General features: G+C 41.3%; 1 protein-coding gene across 3 annotated transcripts in view; it reads left to right on the forward strand.

Annotated features, from left to right (window-relative positions):
* The window catches only part of Prkn (parkin RBR E3 ubiquitin protein ligase), a 978,959-nt gene that overhangs the window by 320,195 nt on the left and 635,862 nt on the right, over positions 1–22,902 (forward strand). The gene's annotated exons all lie outside the window — the stretch shown is intronic.

Consider the following 22,902-nt stretch of genomic DNA (forward strand, 5'->3'; position numbering starts at 1 on the left):
TGATGGCCTCTTAGGGAACAGAAAGGGTAGAAAGTGAGTGAATGAGTACGATATGAAAACAGAAAATAAAAGGGCAGATAATATAATTTGAATACCCACAGGTACACTCTTGAGTTCAGATACTCTGTTATACTCTTGATCTTAACATACTTAGCAAAATGTGGGGCTTGGCATGTGTTGTTGTAAAAATTTGGGGTTTTGGCCTAGGCTAGATCAAAGGGACACTGGAGGGAATAAATAAGGGAGGAAGGATAAAAGGCCATGTGTGATGTAATGTGTTGCCGAGTGGATGGGACTGCCCCAGTGAAAAAGGACTATACTGTTTTATGGCTTAGCAGTCCCTCAGCAGAGATTGAGCAATACAAGAGTGCTCCACTGCTGTAGAGACACCAAGACACTTCCAAAATCCTCAGAATCAGAATGTTAGCAGAACCAAGCAGTTCCTGGTGCAAGTGACACATAGGGTTATGGCACGTTTATGCTTAGACCTCAGAAACAAGATGTGTAGTTAAGCTACATTTCACTTGTATCAGAAATTCACATAAAATCATGAGGATTAATTTCAGCTGGGCTTTTCCTATTTCACCAATCCAGCAAATAATGTGTTGCCTCCTTGGCCACTGATTTCCTCCCTGTCGAACACAGGAGTGCAAAAAAAGTCTTTCCAGATGCCTAAAGATGTGTGCCATTTTTAAGATATTTTACAAAATACATGTGAGTGTGTTGAATTGGGAATACTCACACAGGACCCTGGATGCAGGATGGGTAAAGATATTTTAGGACTAATCATAGTCCATTCTTGGATTGCAGGAATTGCTTTGGGAATCCTCACTTTGACTTTCCTAGATAAGAAAATTGACCACGAAGTGTTCTTCCCCTTTGTAATTTTGGTCTTGGCCTTCAAGTTAGAAAAATGTTCTAAAATGCATACCTTAGTTGGTTAATTTTCAGGAGTGTTCACGGAAGTAGAGTTTCCTCAGGGTACCTGCGGTGGCTGCTCAGGTGTATCTCTAGGTACCTGGTTTGCAGGTGCTTTTTTTTTTTTTTTCCAGTCAAGCTCTTTTGTGATATCGTGCACTCAGATGCTCTCCTTGGCCTCTCTTTGCCCCTCTGTGGGACCCTTTCCTGTTCCCTGTTGAGCCTGAAGTTGCCACCAGTCTGTCTACAGAGATATTCCGAATGACCACACCCTGGCATTGCAGCTTTCAGTGCTGGAGTGAGTTAGGCTGTTCCCAGGAGTTCCCAGCAGGACCAGGGCCTCAGCTTCTGTGAGGTCACTCAACCAAACCCATCTGGGTGCTTCTCTTGCCCTTCGCATCCCAAGATCTTTACCAGGGGCACTGGGCCCAGGGCAAAGCTGTAGTGCCCCTTCCCACATCCTCACCACGCACATACAGACGTCGCCCTGGAGAAACAGTCCAGCCTTGGCTTCCTATGGCTTTTGCGCTTCCTTTATCCTCCACACTCCTCAGATTTCAGGAAGGAGATTCTGCCCAAGATCCTACAGTTGCTAAGGATTGGCCTGGCTCTTCTCAGAGCCTTGAAGGTCAATTACTTGACTCTTTTTCTGGAATTTTTGTCTGCCTTGGCTTCCCTGAGGCAGTAAGCTTTTGCCCGAGGGTCTAGCCTGAAAGGTAGAGCTGCAGGGCATGAAAGAGATAGAAAGAAAGAAAAGACAGCAGGTCAGATTTCAAAATATTCTACCTTATCATTGTGCTGTTTCTCTGTTGAGTAGTTAAATATCTTTGAAAGATCGGTCACTTGATAAATGACAAAATAACTAGAAGATAAAAATGAATTTTATACGAAAGTGACTGCTCACTTATTACAAAATGACTCATCAATATCTGAACATCTTGTTTATTTTAGCTTTTTGTTTCCATACCAAATCCCTATGCCAACCTTTTTTCTCTTCTACAATGGAACAAGTGCCTTTGGAGATTGTTGTCCGATCATGGAGTAACCTCAGGGAAACATAAAAGGCAAGTCGTTTTAAGATAAAAATGAAAAGGAGTGTGCTCAAAGCAAGGTCTTTCATCTTTTTTTGGAGTTCCTCTGTCAAGCTAACTTTCAAAAATAGCTTTCATCTTTGACTCAACAAGCCTTCCTCAACTGTCTTTCCAACAGGAGGTTAAGCATACAGAAATGTGTAGGTTGTGATGGTGTCTTAGTGATAGCCCAGCCCCCTCTCCCTATGGTGGTCTGGGATCACTCCCCGCCCCTCCCCCACCCCAGGGTGGGCCTGGCACCACGATGCAGCTGGGCTAGATCCCAGCGTTGTGATCTCAGCATTGCCATCTGCAGGACCCCTCCCCGCGTCCCCTCTGGTGCCATGCTCTGTCTGCACTCACCCTGGCAGAGCTATTCTAAGAGTCCATTTTTTTTTTTTTTTTTTTTTTTTTGCCGGTCATGGGGCCTGAACTCTGGGTCTGGGCGCTGTCCCTCAGCTCTTCAGCTCAAGGCTAGCACTCTACCACTGGAGCCACAGCGCCACTTCCAGCTTTTTCTGTTTATGTGGTGCTGGGGAATCGAACCCAGGGCCTCATGCTTGCAAGGCATGCGCTCTACTGCTGAGCTAACTTCCCAGCCCTCCATTAATTTTTTTTAATTATAAAAACGTCTTTTAGTTAATCCTTTTGGCATACTGGTACTATGCCAGGCAGGAGATGAATGATGAGGACCTATGCTACAATCATACAAAATCAAATTTAAATTATGGGAACAGTTTGATATTTTTAATCAAATAACTTAAATTAATTCAACAAGTAAAGTTCTGATACTTGGCATTGGATTTACTATTTTTCCACCAAATGGTGACTCATTAAGAAGCCAGTCAACCGAAGAAGAGCCAACTAGTACTCCTGTTTAATAAACTTGTTCAGTGAAGTCTTAGTAATCTGGTATGTCAAATTCAAGTGAGCGAGCAAGCAACTTTGTTTGGCCTAATCCACATTTGTTGCTTTTTTTTAAATTTGTGAAACTACTGTACAGAGGGGTTACAATTACATGGGCAAGGTAATGATTACATTTCTTATCCAGAATTGTTGCCTCCTCCTTTGTTTCCCCTTCCCATCGCTTCCAAAAGTTGTAAAGTTCGTTTTTCGACATAACGACTTGTACATCTCATTGATACAATAGGTCCACCTGTATCCCTATTTAAATGATTTGTTTTTGCCCTTCCCCTCCACAAATTATACCAACATCAAATACAGTGAATTAGACAGTTTTTTTAAACTTCATCCCCCTGGCCTAATCTTTTCAACTGAAGATGTTGTTTACAATAATCTTTATGTCTCAAATATGTTCTATTTCAAAAACAATGTACCAAGAGGTAAAGCAACTTTCTCAGACAATATACAACAATTGGAAAGTTTATTAAGTGCATCTAAATTTTACCTTTCTAAGCACTTTGAAGCAAGATTTAGATTTGTTAATTACAGTAGATATTTTCACTCATTTATTCAGACAAGAGAAACAGCTAAAAGTTATTTCAGAACAAGATTAACCTAGTTTCAAGTCCAGTCTATTTCTCTTCGGGATAGTTACACCTCTTGTTGAGCCTCAATTTTATACTCATAATGCTTATTTCAAGGAATTGCTACAGTAAAGATCAGAGAATGTAGGTAAAATGCTTGATCAGTTTAAAGGCCAACTATTTTGTTTAAAGAAAAAAACTGCATATGTACACAGAACGACCCTTAAGTCTAAGCAGTGACTTTCCTAATGAATGCCATATCATAGTCTTATCTTAAAGAAGAACAGTGTGTTGTTATAGCAACTATCCAAACCACTGTGATATTTATTACAAGTCCTTTCTTACTTTCAGAGTAATCTAGTATTTTTTTTCTAGAGGGAGTAGGTTAGAAGCTCGCAACATTTGCTTAGGAGTTATGATAATAAAAAATGATAAATTTTATTGAAGTAAATGTGATATATCATGCCAGTAGGCTTAAAAATATATGATAATGAGCTCAAAATGGTGATGAAATCATATGTAATCTGAAGATGACATAGGAACCAAAATATTTAAAAGAACTTTAGAGGAATTGTGAAAGACAGTTGGGTTCAACAATTAACCAGGAAGAAATGTAATTAAAACCTGTCCGCTAATGTGAAATTCTATAACAGTGTAGACTTGTTTAAGAAAAAAGTTTTCTCTTTTAACTGACCAATTTCAGCTTTAGTATTAGATGGCCTCTGTAACTTCTGACTGCATAGAGCACTATTTTTACTGGAATTTGACTATTTTAGAATATTATTCAGGTCAAAGAGAGCTGAGTATAGGAGCAGGCAGTGTTTCTTGAGTTTAGACAAAGATCACATACCAAGCAGGCATTAGCATATAATTCTTCTACAAAATGACGAATTACATGGGCTAGGAAGGTGGCTCAGTGGTAGAGCGCTTGCCTTGTATGCCTGAGGCCCTGGGTTCGATTCCTCAGCACCACATAAGCAAAAAGAAAAAAGCCGGAAGTGGCACTGTGGCTCAAGTGGTAGAGCGCTAGCCTTGAGCTGAAGAGCTGAGAAACAGCGCCCAGGCCCAGAGTTCAGGCCCCACGACCGGACCAAAAAAAAAAAGACGAATTACAGTAATATTAAAATGAACTAATCTTGGGACAATTTTCACTCTCTACTTCTATTCTTTTATCATTGAGATACAGAAAGCAAGATAACTTGAATCAGAAACATAATTAGATTTTTTTTTGTACAGGTCTTGGGACTTTAACTTAGGGCTTGGATGTTGTCTCTGAGCTTTTGTGCTCATGACTAGTGCTCTACCACTTGAACCACAGAGCCACTTCTGGCTTTTTTTGGTGCCTAACTGAAATAAGAGTCTCTTGGACTCATATTACCAGGCTGGCTCTGAACTATGAACCCAGATGTTAGCCTCCTAAGTAGGTAGGATCACAGACATCAGCCACCAGCTCCTGGCTCACTTCAGCTTTTTAGCTCACCCCAATTCCTTAATGTACTCTTGAAGATGCAGAAGCTAAGGAATTTACCGAAGCTTTTAACAAGAATTCTGAAAACGCACACGCACACACACACACACACACACACACACACACACACACACACACACACACACACACACGCTTCTTACAAGTATACTGAAATAACATTCTCACCATCTTAGCCACTCCAAAAGTAGACACAAATCTGAGGTGGAGAAAAGCTTTCTTGACACAAAGAGATTGAAGTTATAAAACACAGTGTATGTTTTTTTTCCTCAAAAAGAGGTGATTGAGTGGCTCTCACCTAACCAACAATGTAAAATGAGGTTGTATTCGGAAAGGGTAAAATACAGGTCATGAGGAAGTTGTAGCTAACAATGACAAAACAAAAGAGACAAACAGCCTCATCAATAAGATGTTGACAGTATGGTAGAAAAAACATAACATACTACCATACAGTACAGATGTTTCTGTTCAGAAAGAGAAGAAAAAGAAGAAAGAAGATCAGAGATTAAATGTATCTTCTACTTGGAGATATTTTCCCAGGTGTCCTTTTAAAATTTTCAAAGTAGCAAGTTGATATTTTTGTTGAATTTCAAAAACATAAAATAAAAGCTAAAAATTGAGGTGATAATTAAAGTTGTTAATTTTTTAATATCTGCTTTTTTCTTATTGTTGAATTTAAGAGATTTTTTGGTATATTTTGGATGATATTGATTTTTTAAAAAAAATTTCAAAATAAAAATTCCAATGAAGGATATACATTGCATTCAGTTCTAAACTATAGTTTATTTTTTGTTCTTTCTTTTATTTATTTTTTCCAGTTTTGGGGCTTGATGTCAAGGTCTGGGTGCTGTTCCTGAGTTGCTTTTGCTCAAGACTGGTGATCTACCACTTGATCCATAGCTACACTTCAAACTTCTTTTGGAAAATTTTTGGAGATAAGAGTCTCATGGACTTTTCTACCCAAGCTGACTTTGAACTGTGATCCTCAGACTTCAGCCTCCTGAGTAGCTAGGATTTATAGGCATAGGCCACCGGTAACTGGCATTGGAATTTATATGCACTTTTTAATTTTTTTTCCAAAAGTGGCATTGGGACAATACACATTAGTTATTTCCAGATTTATCCTGCAGAATGATTTGTTTTATCATCTCAGGTAGATTCAGCTTAAACACTGTGTTGTTAATGCTATCTCTTTATTAACTAATGATGAAAATGTGGAAAAAGCCTGCCAAACTTCTCATCATGAATGTAGAAATCCTCCTTTGATATTTTTAGGGACTCTGTGGGAAGATACTTTGGGAGTATCTAAGACTATTCATAGAAGGACTGTTTATAAAGTTATGAAATCAGAGCTGCCAGTGTCTGGCTGCCAGCATAACATGGGCTGAATGGACTCACACACACACACACACACACACACACACACACACACACACACACACACACACACACACACACACACACACACACACACACACACACACACACACATGCGCGGGGGGGGTTTCCATATTTATGACAAAAAGGAATAAGTAAAATCTGTCCACAAGTATAGAATTCATTCTAGAGTTAATTAAGAAAATAAGTTTAGTGAAAAATGTATACAACATGTTGTCATTTATTTAAAAGGGCTAAAATGCACATGTGCACATGAACACATAGTATGTATGCATACACATGCACACATGAATTACACACATAATATATACATACATGCTGACATGCACACATATGAATGTACATGCACAATACATACACACATGCTCACACATGCACATATAAATGCATCTCAGCTTCTGAAATTATATGATAAAGCAGAATTCTGCAAAATAAATAACCAAAAATGATGACTTTGATCATAGGGAATAAACAGTCTGAAAAGAGAAGTGAGACTTCGTTGATTTTTCAGACTTGATTGATAAAACTTGTAAATGTTTCACATAATTATTAAGCATTAAATATTTGAAAGATCATTCTTTAAGCATTAAAAGTAAAGGAAAACAAATGAATATAATCTACTTCTAGTTATAATCACAGCTACATTATTCGAAGGGGTTTTAAAATGCAATAATTTATCAAAAAATAACAAAAACGATGCATGAAGGTAAACAAGAAAAACCTTACATATTTTAAGTAATCAGTTTGATGATATTATTCTGAACCTGTTGTGTACATAATGTAGGTTATAGCGAGCAACTGTATGACATTTTAGTTGTATCATTTTTAAGATTCTCAGCAAGAGAAAAGATTAAGTTAGAAGAGATTATGTAAAATGTTCCTACTGCTGAATTTGAATTGGAGATATCAGGTTGTACTCATTATATATTTATCATTCAAAAAAATCAAACAGAGATACCAAACCCTATGTCTGATTTCTGATAAAGCTACTGAGCAAGTAATACCTCTAAAATCCAAGTAGTGAACTAAAAAAAATACCATTTGGGCAAATGGCTGATTCCAGATCTAGAATAGGAAAACATTAGGAGTGTTCCTAATTCTGAACCTCTTACACAGGCTGGCAGACAGCTAGCCATCAGCTGTGCCAGGACCCCATTCTGAGAGCCAGTAGAACAGTGAGTGCAGAGAACACGTTTTCTCATTGCTAGAGCCAACTCATTTAAACAATTTGTGAATGCAGAGTAATTCTGCCTCCCTACCCAAAATGTGTCACTGGATAACTAAGTAGCAGTTGAGAGGAATTTTGTCCTTATAGAAATATTTCATCGAATATCTAGAGAAGAAATGATAAAATTATAATCTTACTGTGTTCTAACTCGGTGAGTTGGTGAATCCTACATGGAAGATGGGCAGCTTTGGACCCCACAGAAGGAGATATGTGGACGTGCCCTTCCTGGGCCACAGCCCAGCAGTGTTACCTGCTTGGCAGAGGCTGTACCAGGTCCTCTGCTCCACACTCCCGGCCTCGACTCCACACAGGGACAGAGGCAAAGGAGTGTTTTCAGGAAGTAAAGATGGAGAAGCTTCACTATCGCTCAAATGCAGCCAGCAACATTCAGGCTATGAAGCTCTACAAGAGTATTAATCCTTGTCTTTTAATAAAAAATTAACTGCAAATACAAAAAGATGGAGAGAAAGAACTTGTAAAATCAAAATGACAAAAGAGAAAATGTTCTGGAATTGGTGGTGATAGCTGAACGACTGGGCAAATGTCCTGAGAGCTGCTGAGCTGTGCACTGTAAAAGGGGGAGTTTTATGGCACGTGAGTCATGCCTTAACAGAAACAATAGAAATAAGACACAGTTCAGCCAGTCACAGAACATGGAGCCTATAGGATTGAATCTTGACTCAAATAAATTTGAAAACAAGCATTTATGAGTACAGTGATAGCTGATGTTATTAAAGATTTATTTGTATTATTTTTACTAATGTAATGGCATTACCGTTGCATTTTAAAGGAAGATTCACATTCCATAGACATAGTCCTGATTTTACTTGTCGACTCAATAATATGATATTAGAGATGTACTCTAGAATACAATGGCAAGTGGAAATGAGTGGAGATCTGGATGAAGCCAGGTGCAGCCCCAGCTGGTGGTTGTTGACAAGGTAGCAAACAGAAAGTGGGCATCATTATTCTGTTACTTTAGGTATGCTTGGAAGTTTTCCTAATGAGAAGTTTTTGTTTTTTAATTCTTAGGTACATCCTATTCTTTAGTTTCAATTCAAGCGCTTGTTTCTCACCTTCCCTGTTCCTTCTGCTACTGTGAGAAACCTGGTTTCCAAAAATATCACTAACTTTACTAATTTTTTTCTGTCTTTAACATACATACAAATTGTTTCAGAATTCCCATAACTGTATCATTTTCAACTCCAGGTGTAAAGTACCAAATTTCTTTTCTGTACCTTTATTTGTTCAAAACATATATAGAATATTATATTCAGAAGCTACCTAATATTAAATTGTAACTTTCCCTTTCCCAACCTCTTGGAATTCATTTAAAAAAAACTGCCTTGAAATTTCATTTAGGCATTGCTATTTCATCAATTTAATATGTTGTTGGAGTCCTTTATTTAGTTTTAAGATTTACCTTTTCCTCCTTTTTATTCAATGCTACATTTGATCTTGTTCATGATTAAAAAGCCGGGTTGGGAAGGTGGCTCAGTGGTAGAGCACTTGCCTTGAATGCATGAGGCCCTGGGTTCAATTCCTCAGCACCATATAAGCAGAAAAATAAAAAGCCAGAAGTGGCGCTGTGGCTCAAGTGGTAGAGCGCTAGCCTTGAGCTGAAGAGCTGAGGGACAGCGCCCAGGCCCAGAGTTCAGGCCCCATGACTGGACCCCCCCACGCCCCCAAAAAAACAAACCAAAAAACCCAAGCTACATGGAAAGACATCTTGACGGAACCGCTGTTTCATGCTAACCCCTCTCCCCATTCTTTTTCTCATGAATAACCATTTTAATTGGCTTCTATTTCTCTCTTGTTTCTTTTTACAAAAATTAACAGCTACTTATGTATATTCATAATTTCCCTTTTGCCTTATTAAAAAGGAAGAATTTCTGTTTTCTTGTCTTTTCCTTTTATACAGTCTTCACTCCCTATCAACTGATAGAGCTCTTCCTCATTCTCTGCTCTCTTCAGTATACATTTCTTCTGTGGATGAGCATTTGCGTTGTTTCTTACGTTTAGCAATGTCAGTAATCTTGTTTTTTTGTTGTGAAAATACTGTACAGAGGGGTTACAATTACATGGGCAAGATAATGAGTACATTTCTTATCAAGCATTGTAGCCTCCTCCTTTGTTTCCCCTTCCCATCCCTTCCCATCCTCTCCCCTGTCCTCCCACCGATTCCTCCTCCCCCTCCCCCCACCAAAGTTGTAAAGTTCATTTTCGACATAACGACTTGTACAACTCATTGTTGCAATGGGTCCTCCTGTATTCCTATTTAAACGACTTGTTTTTCCCCTTTCCCTCCACAAATTATACCAGCATCAAATACAGTGAAAGCAGGGGTTATACCACGTGGGAGGGACATATAAAGGAACAAAGAAATCATCTTATAAATGTATTAGAAACAATTGCATGAAAGAAAAAAAAACATTTGAATACATATCTTAGGGTTCATTTCCCTAACATCAACTTATCTGACTTTTTTTGCTTGACTCAGACATAATACTAGTTATTGCAATTAAGGGAAACCATGGGACCTATGTTTCTTTGGGCCTGGCTTACTTCACTTTTAATATAATTTTTCCAAGTCTTTCCATTTCCTAACAAATGGGGCAATGTCATTCTTTCTGATGGAAGCAGAGAATTCCATTGTGTATATATATACCACATTTTCTTGATCCATTCATCTACTGAGGGGCATCTGGGTTGGTTCCAGATCTTAGCTATAGTAAATAATGCTGCAATAAACATAGTCGTGCTGGGAGCTTTAGTGTGGTCTTGTTTGTGAACATTTGGGTAAATGCCCAAAAGTGGGATTGCTGGGTCATAGGGGAGCTCTATGTGCAGTCTTTTGAGGAACCTCCATACTGCTTTCCAAAGTGGCTGAACAAGTTTACACTCCCACCAACAATGCAATAAGGTTCCCTTCTGTCCACATCCCCTCCAGCATCTGTTGTTATTAGAGTTCTTGATTTTAGCTATTCTAACTGGAGTGAGGTGGTATCTCAATGTTGTTTTGATTTGCATTTCTTTTATGGCTAGGGAGGTTGAGCATGCAATGTCAGTAATCTTGCACAGTGTTTCTTTACTCTGGTGTTGTGTGATACTCAGGAAAATTCCTGAAGGCTAACAAACATACACTGGTTCCCCAGCTGCATGAGCACTCTGGGACACCTTCCCGGGCAGAGAGGGGTGCCAGGCTTTGACTGTGTGAAAGGGAACCCCCTACCCCCATACTCCATGTTTATCTTACTAGAGTCAATTTCCTCACTTTATTGCATTTTAATATTCAGTTTATTTTTTTCGGTAACATTTTATGTCACCTGTCCATTTTCTTTACAGCCCTTGTTAAACTTTTTATTGTTGTTATTGGTCGTGGGGCTTGAACTCTGGGCTTGGGCGCTGTCCCTCAGCTCTTCAGCTCAAGGCTAGTGCTCTACCACTTGAGCCAAAGCCCCACTTCCGGTTTTTCTGCTTATGTGGTGCTGAGGAATTGAACCCAGGGCCTCAAGCTTGCAAGGCAAGCACTCTACCACTGAGCCACTTCCCAGCCCCATTTTTTTTTTTAACTTTTTAAACTTTTCTTTTAAGTTCTGTATCTCTGTCCTGGGTTGGAGATATTCACCTTGTAAAGGAACATTTACTTTGTTTTTGCTGATGAAGTGCTTTTCCATGAAAGCATTTAAAAACATTTTTGATGTAAGAAAAAAATTCTTAATGCTGTCACCTTTGATTTCTGTGAGAGATGAATTGTTTTAGGACTTCTGGGGAGACCAAAATCTGTTAGAGCTCAAGTTCCTCCTATACATCCACCTAATGTTTGCTTGGAGCCTATGCATATCTTCCAGATACTTTAAATCATCTCCAGCTGACTTACAATTCCTGATATACTGCAAATGCTATATAAATACTTGCTACACTGTATTGTTTAAGGGCAAGAGCTAGTATTTGGTCTTTATTATATGGATATTTATCCATATGATATTTTTCTTTTTCTATTGCCAACACATTTGAAATAGACTTTTATCCCCAAATTTAATAGTGTTTTATTGTTGAAACTGAGTATCTCCAAAATAGCCCTAGCAGGTTCTCTGTGTCTAGTCTCTCTTCATCTGCCCACCATAAGACCTTATAATAAAATCAGGGTGCGAAAAAATTAATTGTATTTGCTTAATCAGCTTCCTCTTTTGGATTCTTCCATCCTGATAGGGGTCAAATGTTCATTCTCACCTTTACCCATGGTCCTATTGGGCCTGGTCTATTCTAGTTATTCTCATTGAGAAGCCCTGTCATTCTTCACTTAGCTCAGGAGTTATTTCTACCATTGGCTTCACATTGTGGTGTTCAAGACTGTTCAACTCAGGCAAGGCTTATAGATATCAGATGCCTTTGGGCACACAGAATTGCTACTGTGTGTATGGAAATTCAGAGATTTGCCCATAAAAATCTAATTCATGTCACATTTGATATTGCTAGTGTAAACATTTGACACAACAATTGCCTGGTACAAAATGCTTTCATAGTCACTGTAATCTATCAAAAAACTTTATATGACAGATTAGTCTTTTTCCTCTCCCCTGGTGAATAACTTGTCCTTCCCAGCATTTGCTGCTAATTAGATTTAATGTGTTGCCAAGCAGTTCTTAGGCTGAGGTTCTGAGAGGAAAGAGATTCATGGCTCCTTTAGGTGTCACTTTGGTATGCCCAGCAGTGGACTGAGGCTAGGGGTTCTATTTGGCCCAATTGGTATCAACAGAAGACATAAGTCTGTTTAGAAATCAGGCCCATTTCGGTATGAACAGAACTCTGATGCAGATCTTCTACATGCATTCATGGCTGAGTCTATGAGACTCTTGTTTGTGGAAAGAACGAGATTGAAACCAGTGCTTTGCCTGTGTTAGGAAAGTGCTCAAACACTAGGTACATCCCAGCCCTCAGATTTTAGAGTCACAGTCTCACTGAGTAACTCAGGCTGGTCTTCAAATCACTATGGAAGCCAGGCTGGCTTTGATCTCTTGCTCCTTTGGTCTCTATGTACAGAGGCCTGGGTTACAGCAGGCCTCACCATGCCCAGCTCCTCAAGTGACCCTTGAATGCTGAATATGATACTTGACTGATGAGTTTTAGGTGTGTGTCTTGATCTACTGGTGCCACTGTAGCAAAATTCCTGATACTAGGTGATTATTCATTTCTCGCGGTCCTTGTGGCTGGAAATGCAAGGTCATGGTTCTGGAATGTCAGTTTCTAGTGAGGGCTACTACCCATCCCCACGCACAGCTCATTATGACACACAGGGGCGGTGTCCTCATATGGCCACGAGGCTGGAAGGGGCAAACCGACCCCTGCACCCCTGCTAAGAGGCCCGGGTCCATGACTGCGGTGGAACCCTCACCGTCCACTCCCTTCCCGAGTTCCCACCTGAGCCTCGGGGAGGATGCACACCTCCGTATCACAGACTGAAACGGGTCCTTGTCTATGAACCACGACGACATGTGCTTCCATCGAGTAGCATGGGGACGCTTCTGCTGGCCCACCTCAACTGGCACAAGATTTGAAGCTGCTATTAATCTAGCATAGCCAAATAGGTTATGCTACCACCCATCAGAGCACACAGAGCTTCGATTCCACCTAGGCATCTCCCCAGTGGGGTGGGGGAGAAGGGTCCTCAGTGTACACCATGCAGTGGAGGTGGGGTACTTGATGTCCTGACATACCAAATCGATGCAGAGGGACATAGAACCCGGAGCCCTGCTCCCAGCTCCTCTCCTCAGGGACTTTTGTACTTTTCTTCAGTTGATATCTCTCAAGGGAAGAACAAACTTGTGACAGTTGAGATTTTTCTTTTATCCACATGCCTGCAAACATTTATATTCTAAAACTGGGAAAACAAAGACGGTTCACCATTGCATAGGTTTATTCTAGATAAATTTGGTTAGGCAAATGCAGAGCGATGTTCCTTTCTACTGGGACAGTTGCCAGTTATTTTGGAGTAAGTATCTAGCTGAGCCCTTTCACTTACAGCTGACCACGTGAAGCCGTGGCCCTGAGGGCGTGGGGATGGACTCCACTCCAGAGAGCAGGTTCACACATTGTTTCTCCTGAATAAATGAATGAATGCTCACAGCAAAGAATTGATTGGAACCCACAGCTGAAATGGAAAGACTTAATGCCATTCATCCTTTCCTGCTGTCCAGGGTTGGTGTAGGAATTCGTCCCGAATCCCAGGATGTTCACAACCTTAGAAGGCTGGTCGGGCAGATCTCCTGAGCTCAGGTGTGAGCGGAGAGCTCTTGTATGTTTTATTTATCCAGAGGAAAAAAAGAATTGTGGTACATGACATAACAAATCCAGATTATGAAAGAGGAGCTGACATAAGTAACAATATGTTGTATTTATATCTGAAATTTAGACCTAAGGCTAGGAGCTTAAGGAATTTACAGCAAAGGAGTGAAGCTGTTTATCTCTATGTCAGTTGCTTTAAAACATAAATATGAATGCCTGTCTGTGCTACTTTTGCTTGCTGTTGAAGAACCTGACTAAACCTGTCTCTCTTCCTGGGACCCCAGTGCCTTGCAGGGGTTGAAGTGCCCTCCTTGTTCATGTCAGTTACTGAAGGGCTTGAGGCTACCAACTCTACCCCTTGCTCTGTGTGTCCTTCACTTTCCCATGAGATGGTGCTCCCAGAGAGGGCCTTTGCCCTCTGCTCAGCGCTGCCCACTGGACCTCCCAGCCTCCAGACGGAAAGAGATGACATTTTCCTTATAAAAAGCCCAGCCTCGGATATCTGTCGCAGCACTTTGAAGTGGACCAAGACACCTGCTTATTTCCCTCACGTTGTGTTAGAATTTCAACATGCCTCTTCTCCTATTGCTCTGTTGTCCATGTGACCCAGTAAGAATGTGCAACCTTCTTGGTAGTGGTGCTTTGTGTATATGTGTGTGTGGGGGTGGTTCCCTTCTCTCCCTTGAATGACCAGTGGTTCAAAACAACTATTTTATTTTACTTAAAGTAAAGTAAACTTACTTGGTTCCAGGTCAGATACTAATTTATTCCAACTTTCAGCAAATCAATTCTTTTCCTGGGGCTTAGTTGTTCAGCCCTCCAGTCTTCAGTAGCTGACCTTACACCATCTTAGTTCTGGCTGTTACAGCTAAAAAACAGACGGAATGGAGAAGCAGCATTTTATTGTTCATGGTTCTACAGGCTAGGAAGTCCAGGATGAAGAGCTGATGTTTTAGTGAGCGCCTGCTTCTTGGTTTTCAGGCGACTTTCTCTTTATACCCTCACATGGTAGAGAGAGAGAGAGAGAGAGAGAGAGAGAGAGAGAGGGAGAGAGAGAGGAGAGAGAGAGAGAGAGAGAGAGAGAGAGAGGGAGAGAGAGAGAGAGGGAGGGAGGGAGGGAGGGAGGGAGGGAGGGAGGGAGGGAGGGAGGGAGGGAGGGAGGGAGGGAGGGAGGGAGGGAGGGAGGGAGGGAGGGAGGGAGGGAGGGAGGTGTGCTTGTGTGCATGCATCCCCTCCCCCCAGCCCATAACAAGAACTAGCTCTTCTTCTAAGGGCACTAATTCCATTCCTGAAGGTTTTACCCAGTTAATCACTCAACATTTCACCTCCTAGTCCCATGCAACATAGCAGGCCAAGGTAGTGGATGGTACATTGTGGTATTGGGTTGGGAAGCAAACATTCCTTCCATAGCTGGGCGTATCTTTTTTTTTTTTTTTTTTTTTGTCGGTCCTGGGGCTTGAACTCTGGGCCTGGGCGCTGTCCCTCAGCTCTTCAGCTCAAGGCAAGCACTCTGCCACTTGAGCTACAGCGCCACTTCCGGTTTTCTGGTGGTTTATTGGAGATAGGAGTCTCACGGTCTCTCCTGCCCGGGCTGGCTTTGAACCGCGATCCTCAGATCTCAGCCTCCTGAGTAGCTAGGATTACAGGCGTGAGCCACCAGCACCCGGCTTAGCTGGGTGTATCTTAAGCAAACCGCACACATGGTTCTGTTGAGTTCTGAATGGGCAGAGATACTTGCCCTTTTATATACCACAGAGAACCCCTGGCTTCCACATGCAGCCTGGGAGCATGGGTGAATTGGAACACAGAGGAGAGGAAGAAGAAAAGGAGGAGGAAGGAAGTCAGCTTCTAAGAAGGAATTGAGAAAGGAAAACCAGAAACAAACCTGGTGCTAAAACAGTGGCTGGTGGCTGAAGAGTTCAGGGATCTGGAGGCGGAGAGCAAATATGCTTTGGCTTCCCACTGCTGTACTGGCATGACCTGAGAAAAGCACCTTACAAGGAGGGATGGTTTGTTTTGGCTCGCGGTTTTGGAGATCCCATCTGTGTGGAAAGCTCTTGGTTTGTGCCTTGGCCTGGACAGCACAGTGCTTTACGGTGACCAGGAGGCAGAAAGCGCGGAGGAGCTGGACCTGATGTTCCTGTCAGGTCACTCCTCAGAAGACCTTATTCCTTCCAGTCGACAGCCCCAGCACCTCACAGGGCCCCAGCTGGGCTCCCCACCCTTGGACTCCTGGCGGTCTCAGGACATTGGCACTGACATTCCAGCTGAAGGCAGGCACATTTTGATCTGTAGCATTTCTGCACTGTTGCTTAGAAATGCCCCGGTGCTGGAAAACACTTTCTCCATGCTTCATTAGCAAAAATGCCTTGGTCATTAATAATGGCTCTCTTCTTGAGTTTAGGAAAACAGACAGTGAGAAGAAAGGTGAAGTAAAAAGCAGCTTGGTTTCCCCTCGGGCTAAATCGTTTATAGGTAAAATATCTCTAGGAGGAAAACAAACATATAACGTAGATTATTATTGTTGACTTCATCTCTTTTTACAGGATATGCCTATGAGGAACGTCTGTTAACCATGGTTATTCTGTCAAGAATATGCTATGGCTCTAAAAATTAACAAATCCACTAAAAACTGTATTTATCTTTATCAAAACTAGTAATAAGACAATACTCAAAGAAATGTCACTTGAGGGTCATTTCTTCTAAGGTTTATATTTTAAAACCTAATTTTGACATGGATCATGAATGTAGATTTGATTACAATTTTTTTTATGATTAGGAAAGGGCAAATGTGGGTCAGAGCCCAAATGTCACTTGATCAAACAGCACCAGTGTCTTTTCCTCACAGAAAAAAAAAAACAACAACCAAAAAACCCCAAAAATCCCTTTTACTGCCAGAGCTGATATGTAGCAGAGCTGATGCATGTCTCTGCGTGCCCATGGAGAGCTCTCTGGTGTGGGTCCTAATGAGGTCCAGGGCCAGGGTGGGAGGGGCTGGGGTGACAAGGCTCAGACAACAGTGGCTAATTAGCGGGGGGCTGATGGGCCTTTGCCAGTAATTGTACTACCCTGCCTTTGGTAACCAGAGAGGGAGGCTTTCAATATCTCCATGCAGCATAATATCTTTGATTATAATGAAAAGCAGTCATGAGAAATAGAAAATAATTCAAAGCATAAATCACAAAGGATCCATTTTAAAAGTGTCCTTTAAAAAAAAAAAGAAATGAGGGGTAAGGTTGAAGGGATATTTTTGTCTTCATCCAATTAATATAAATTGGCATTTAGTGTTCGTTGAAAACTCTGGAAGGGAACTGGAGTTGAGGAACAAGAAGCCAAGCAGGAACTCATCTTGCAGTGTGCTGTTCTGACTGGCTCAGAGTGTCTCTGTGCTCCCGCTGTGTTTACACATGTCATTGCATTGACCAAACAAAACACTCCAGGGACTAGGGTCATGGTTCAAATGGTAGAACCTGCCGAGCAAACACATGACCCTTGACTTCTTTGAGCAAAACCTAGAACTGCCAAAACAGAACAGAGAAAATCCAAAACGCCTTCCTAAATAACTGCCGTTCTGTCTCCCTTTGGCATATAAAACACATTATTAATAACTATGATGGGCTCACAAAAATATGTTAGAAGTTATTTACAGAAGAAGCAACAAGGAGTAAGTATGCTAAATGCTTTTCAGCAGGGAAAGAGAAAATTAATGTTACCAAAAACGGTATTTAAAATTACCTAAGAAAAATCTCTTGTTACCAAGATAGTTTTTAAAATTAAAATCTGATAACCATCATTAACCATTGAATTAGGAAATAGTTTTATCTGATCCTTCTTGGCTGATCATATTGCTTTTTCTGGAAAAAAAAAGTATGTACAATTGAAAATTCAAATGAAAATCGGAGATTGTCAGACATTAACATGTGAAATGTACACAATGCAGAGTGTGATAGCCTTCCACAGAGACATGTCTAAGGATTTTGTGTGGCACGATAAAAGTTGAACATACTTTGATGGAACTAAAATGATTGTGTAACATTGAAATCATTGGTACAGGCAGACCCTGTGAACATGAGGGCATGGGAGCGGAGCAGGGCCTTCTGCCAGCATGGCTGCCTACAGGGAGGAACTGAGGAGCCAGTGTCTAGCAGGGGGTGTTGGGAATGTGAAGAGCTGAGGGCAGGAGGTAGAGACTATAAACCAGCTCTTTCCTCCTGGTTATGCATGTTACAGTCTTTGAGCAAAGACACTGGAAGTATTTTCTCAACCTCTGAAATGGCTGTGGCACTAGCTATGTGTTTACAAGATTTAGTTGTTGATATACAGACACACAACTGACACACACATACAGAGTGTGTGAGGAACAGGCCATCACTGCAGGGACTACAGACCCATTGTTAGAGAGACAGTGTCTTCACTGCAGATGGTCATGTCTGGTGGCGGAGAGCAATGCAAAGGAAACACAGTGCTCTGTGATAAGTTCTGTCTTTGTAGAGATTGGGTGTTGGGGGAGCAGATGTTACAGACCCCTTGAGCCTACACCTCCCTTTTCAGTCCAGGTTTACGTAACCCCTCACCCCAGCCTTGCCTCTGTGACTACTACTGGTTCTGTTCTTTTCTTTTTTAAGTCAGGTTGTACTAAACTTTCTGAGACTGGCTTGTCCAGGTTTCACATCTTGGGTTTTGACTCTTGTCCCTCCTCCTTTGTACTCAGTAGATATCAGCCCTTCTCCTTCCATCCTTGTACATGATCTAGCTGCACTCCAGTGTCCAGCCTGCTGGTCATCTGCACCACCAGGCTCAGCCTTCTTCTCTGCCCACTCCAGCACATCCAGAGAAGGTGACCGAGGGCTGGCAGCCCGGCTTCCCTTTCCTTCCCTTTCCTTCCCTCCCCTTCCCTTCTTCCCTTCCCTTCCCCTCCCTTCTTTCCCTCCCTTCCCTTCCCTTCCCTTCCCTTCTTCCCTTCCCTTCCCTTCCCTTCCCTTCTTCCCTTCCCTTCCCTTCCCTTCTTCCCTTCCCTTCCTTTCTTCCCTTCTTCCCTTCCCTCCCCTCCCCTCCCTTCCCCTTCCTCCCCTTCCCTCTCCTTCCCTTCCTGCTCCACGCTGAGAAGCTGAGTAACGTTGATCCCCCTGCTCAGCCACTCACCTTCCTCTTCTGTGTGACAGAAATAAGCAGCAGTGTGCGCAATACGTGATACGACATAACTTTCTGTGTGCCAGGGACAGCTCTCATGGCTTCTCAGACTCACTTACATATGCTGTCTTAGTCATTTTGTGTTGCTAACAACAAATACATCTGGGTATTTAAAAATGAACAGAACTTTATTTCACATAGGGTGCTATTAGTTCCTACAGGTCCTTCCTCTTTAATCAATCACATTGACAATTCTCAAATTCTGAATTGTGGGGGCTTCTGTCAGATGATAGCAGATGGTAACAGTGGCTCCTTCAGAGATCTATGAGACTATTAAACAACCTACTGCATCTGAAAACCCAGTTAAAATACAGATCTCAAAAATACACGTCTTTTACTTTCACTATTAATATAATTACTGTACAGTGTATGAACACCTCATTACTGATGCTACATAACCATTCTAGAATCTTATTATTAAAGGGTTATGACCTGTTTGACCTGTCCACTAACTATTTGGGGACATTCTGATAACTTTAATCCCCAGTAATTTTTCTCGTTAGAGCACATATTTAGTTACAAGCCTCAAAACTTTGAGAATGTTTTTGATGGGGATTGTCTGGTTTCTCAGATTTTACTTCTGGCAGTATTTAAACACTAACTTACATGCCCTCACAGGGATATCTTTTCAGAGAAAGGAAAAATGCATCATTTTTTGTCTGCTAATTGAAAATGGTTACCTGGATGAAAGCTAGATATGATTTTGGGGGGAAAAGCAAACACACAAACAAATCATGAGTGCTTCATTGACTGAAATATCTCCCTACCAAAGCTCCCATTGGAGGAGCTTGCTAGACCCTTGGTGTTTGATTGGCTGGAATATTTCCATACCAAAACTCTGACTGGAGGAGCCCGTGAGTACTGCAGTCCCCAGTGGGAAACAACTCTCTGCTAGACAAGGCAAGACTGCCCAGCGAGGCTCACCCCTATTTGTTTCATCTACACGAATTAGTGATTTCATCACCTCATTTGTGGTGTAATGGGTTGTTATAGAAATAAATAGCTTTATGAGATGCTATCTCTTTATTAGGCAGTATTTTAGTCATTGGGTAACTAAATAAATATACAGCGTTGGCTCTTCCCCAGGGAGCTGGCTCTCTGTCTTCCACCAGAAATTTCTACCTCTGACATCTGAGCAGTGTGTGTGTGTGTGGGGGTGGGGAGTAAGACCTGTTGTTCAGCCTTTGGAGTGGCTACACAGCTGAGCATTGTCCAGTGGAATGTCCATAGGATGTGCTTTAACGTGGCCTTGAGCTGTGCAAATACACCATCTGGCAAAGGGACCTTTGTGGAGAGCAACAATGCCTTCTGTGAGAAAGGCAGAGAATTAAGCAGTTAAAGATCTGAGAACCGTGATGAAGATGGAGAAATGTGTTCTATAAATACCCGTGACACTCCTGAAGTCTGTTGGGGTCCTCCCCTTTCTCGCAGAGCTACTGTGAGCATTAGGAAAGTCTGGGTTCGAGAGGAGAGGACAGCTCAGCTTTTGGATTGCTTCCATATCTGCCAAAATTCAGCTGTCCCTGAAAATGTGTTCATGTTTGTCATGTGTTTCATGGACTCTTGAGATTTTTTTTTTGGTATCAGTTTTTAGATGACAGAAAACTGAGATGTTATCAAAATTCATATTCATGGCTTCTGCCTATTTTGGTTCCAACAGGATCATGTGGGTGAAGCAAGTAGAGTTCTGGGACTTCATTGATACACTAGATAAGGGACTGAAGAGTAATATTGATCATGAGATAAATACGCAGCACAACTCCTTTATATAATTAATTTATGCTATTATATATATTAAGTGCAGAATCCATTATGATGGTGATTCCACTGTGTGTAGATTTATCATTGTGGACCAAGTTTCACATTTCCCTAAATCTGCAGACCAGTTTTTGATGCTGATTGCTATTTGTCAGTGATGAAAGCTAACAGTTAGGGAGGATATATAATTTCCCTCAAATCGTACAGAAGCTATTTAAGTGTATGGGTTTTGAGTCTACTTCATTTCTTCTAGGTGGTTCTTTCCATATTGTTTCCTTCCATATTTTCTGGCTGCCCAGGAAGCACATTAGAGACGAGCTCAGAACTGTTTGATTTCACTCACTGGTTCGTTTGCTCATCCATCCTTTCATTCCTTTGTCCATCCACTTGTTTCCCTTTAGTCGTTTGCCTTTTCAGTTCATAGCTGTATTTTCTATATCTGCTAGGCTCAGAGTGCTTTGTGAGACATGTGGATCGTTTGCACATGAATCCTGTGGTACACTGGAAAGCCAGGTCCCTGGTGTCTCAGAGATGTTAACTGCTTTTTACTAATAGCTGTTCCTGGAGCTTGAACTCATGGCCTAGGCACTGTCCCTGAGTTTTTTCACACAAGGCTAGTACTCTATCACTTTTGGAACAGCTCCACATCTAGCTTTTTGGTAGTTAATTGGAGAGAAGTGTCTCACAAACTTTCCTGCCTGTGCTGGCTTCAAACTGTAATTCTCAGATCTCAGCTTCTTAAGTAGCTAGGATTACAGGCATGAGCTACTGGCTCTGGGCTCTGGTTGCTCTTCTGAACTTAAGTAGGACTTGATGTAGGTATTCTCATTTGTGTCCCAGCAAATATCTGATTTTTACTTGTATTCACCTCAATTTTAGAGGCTTCTGTTCATATGTATCAAGGTAGAGAAACAAAGCATTTCTTGTACATATTTGCTGATTTTAATAATGATCCTGGGATGGCACAGACACACCCTCTGCTCACACCCCTGTTGGCACCTCTGTACTTGCTAGTGACACTGCAGGAGGGTGCAGGTTGCTACACACACTGCCACTTCTAGTTCTGCGGTTTGAATTCCCTGTAATTGATAATAACTAACTTTCTGCACTTTTATGATCCAGACATGACTGCTAGTGTTTAAATTCGGTAATTATAAGGTCATCACTTCCTAAGTAAATCAGCATTCTCTGTTGCTAGCATATATCAATTACTATACAAGGAAAGTTTATTCTGACATATCCACACCTGCATCAATGCATCCTAATCAAATTCACCCCGTCACTTGGTCCTACCAACTCCCCCTTAAAAGTTTCAATCAGTTTCATTATTCTATTTGCACACGTGCAAATAAGCCACTTCAACCTTATTGGCCCCTATTAACCCTTATTAGCCATTCCCCTTCCCTCTCACCTCTAGCCCCAAGTAGATCCTGCTTAATTTTTCTGTCATTCATTTTTTTAAGTGTGTATTAATTGTACCAACAGGTTTTGCCATAGGATTAAAAAAAAAAAACACATGTTATACTCTGACCACAATAACTACAGAAAAAAAGACAGGTAAATCAGTTTTAAAAGAAAGTTATGCGCAGACTGGACCTAGGGGCTCATGCCCATTATCTCACCTACATAACAGGAAGAAATTGGGAGGCTCATAGTTTGGGGATAGCCCAGACAAAATTGTAGCGAAACTTGATGCCAACCAATAGGTAGGCCAGGTGGTACGTGACTCATTTCAACTACATGGTCCACGTTGGCCTGGGCAAGTGTGAGACCCCACTCCCCAAAGACATAACACAATAAGGACTGGCAGTGGGCGCAAGTGTCAAGAGTATCTGCCCAGCAATTTCAACATCCCAAGTTCAAATCCCAATGCTGCAAAAAAAAACCCTCAAATAAGCAAACAAACAAAAAAACAAAAACAACCAGATGGATATTATTTGAACTGTGCTTTCAAGGTATCCTATAGCATTATTTTCTCCTAGATTTTATGTCTCTTTGAATATTGCCATAGTTCTCTGTCTCCATGTATCACCGACACCACATTTCCGCTTCTGTCCCCAAGCTGGTCTAGCATGTGCCACA

This window comes from Dipodomys merriami, unplaced genomic scaffold (genome assembly GCF_024711535.1).
Source record: "Dipodomys merriami isolate MVZ:Mamm:240054 unplaced genomic scaffold, mDipMer1.0.p SCAF_8, whole genome shotgun sequence".
NCBI lineage: Eukaryota > Metazoa > Chordata > Mammalia > Rodentia > Heteromyidae > Dipodomys > Dipodomys merriami.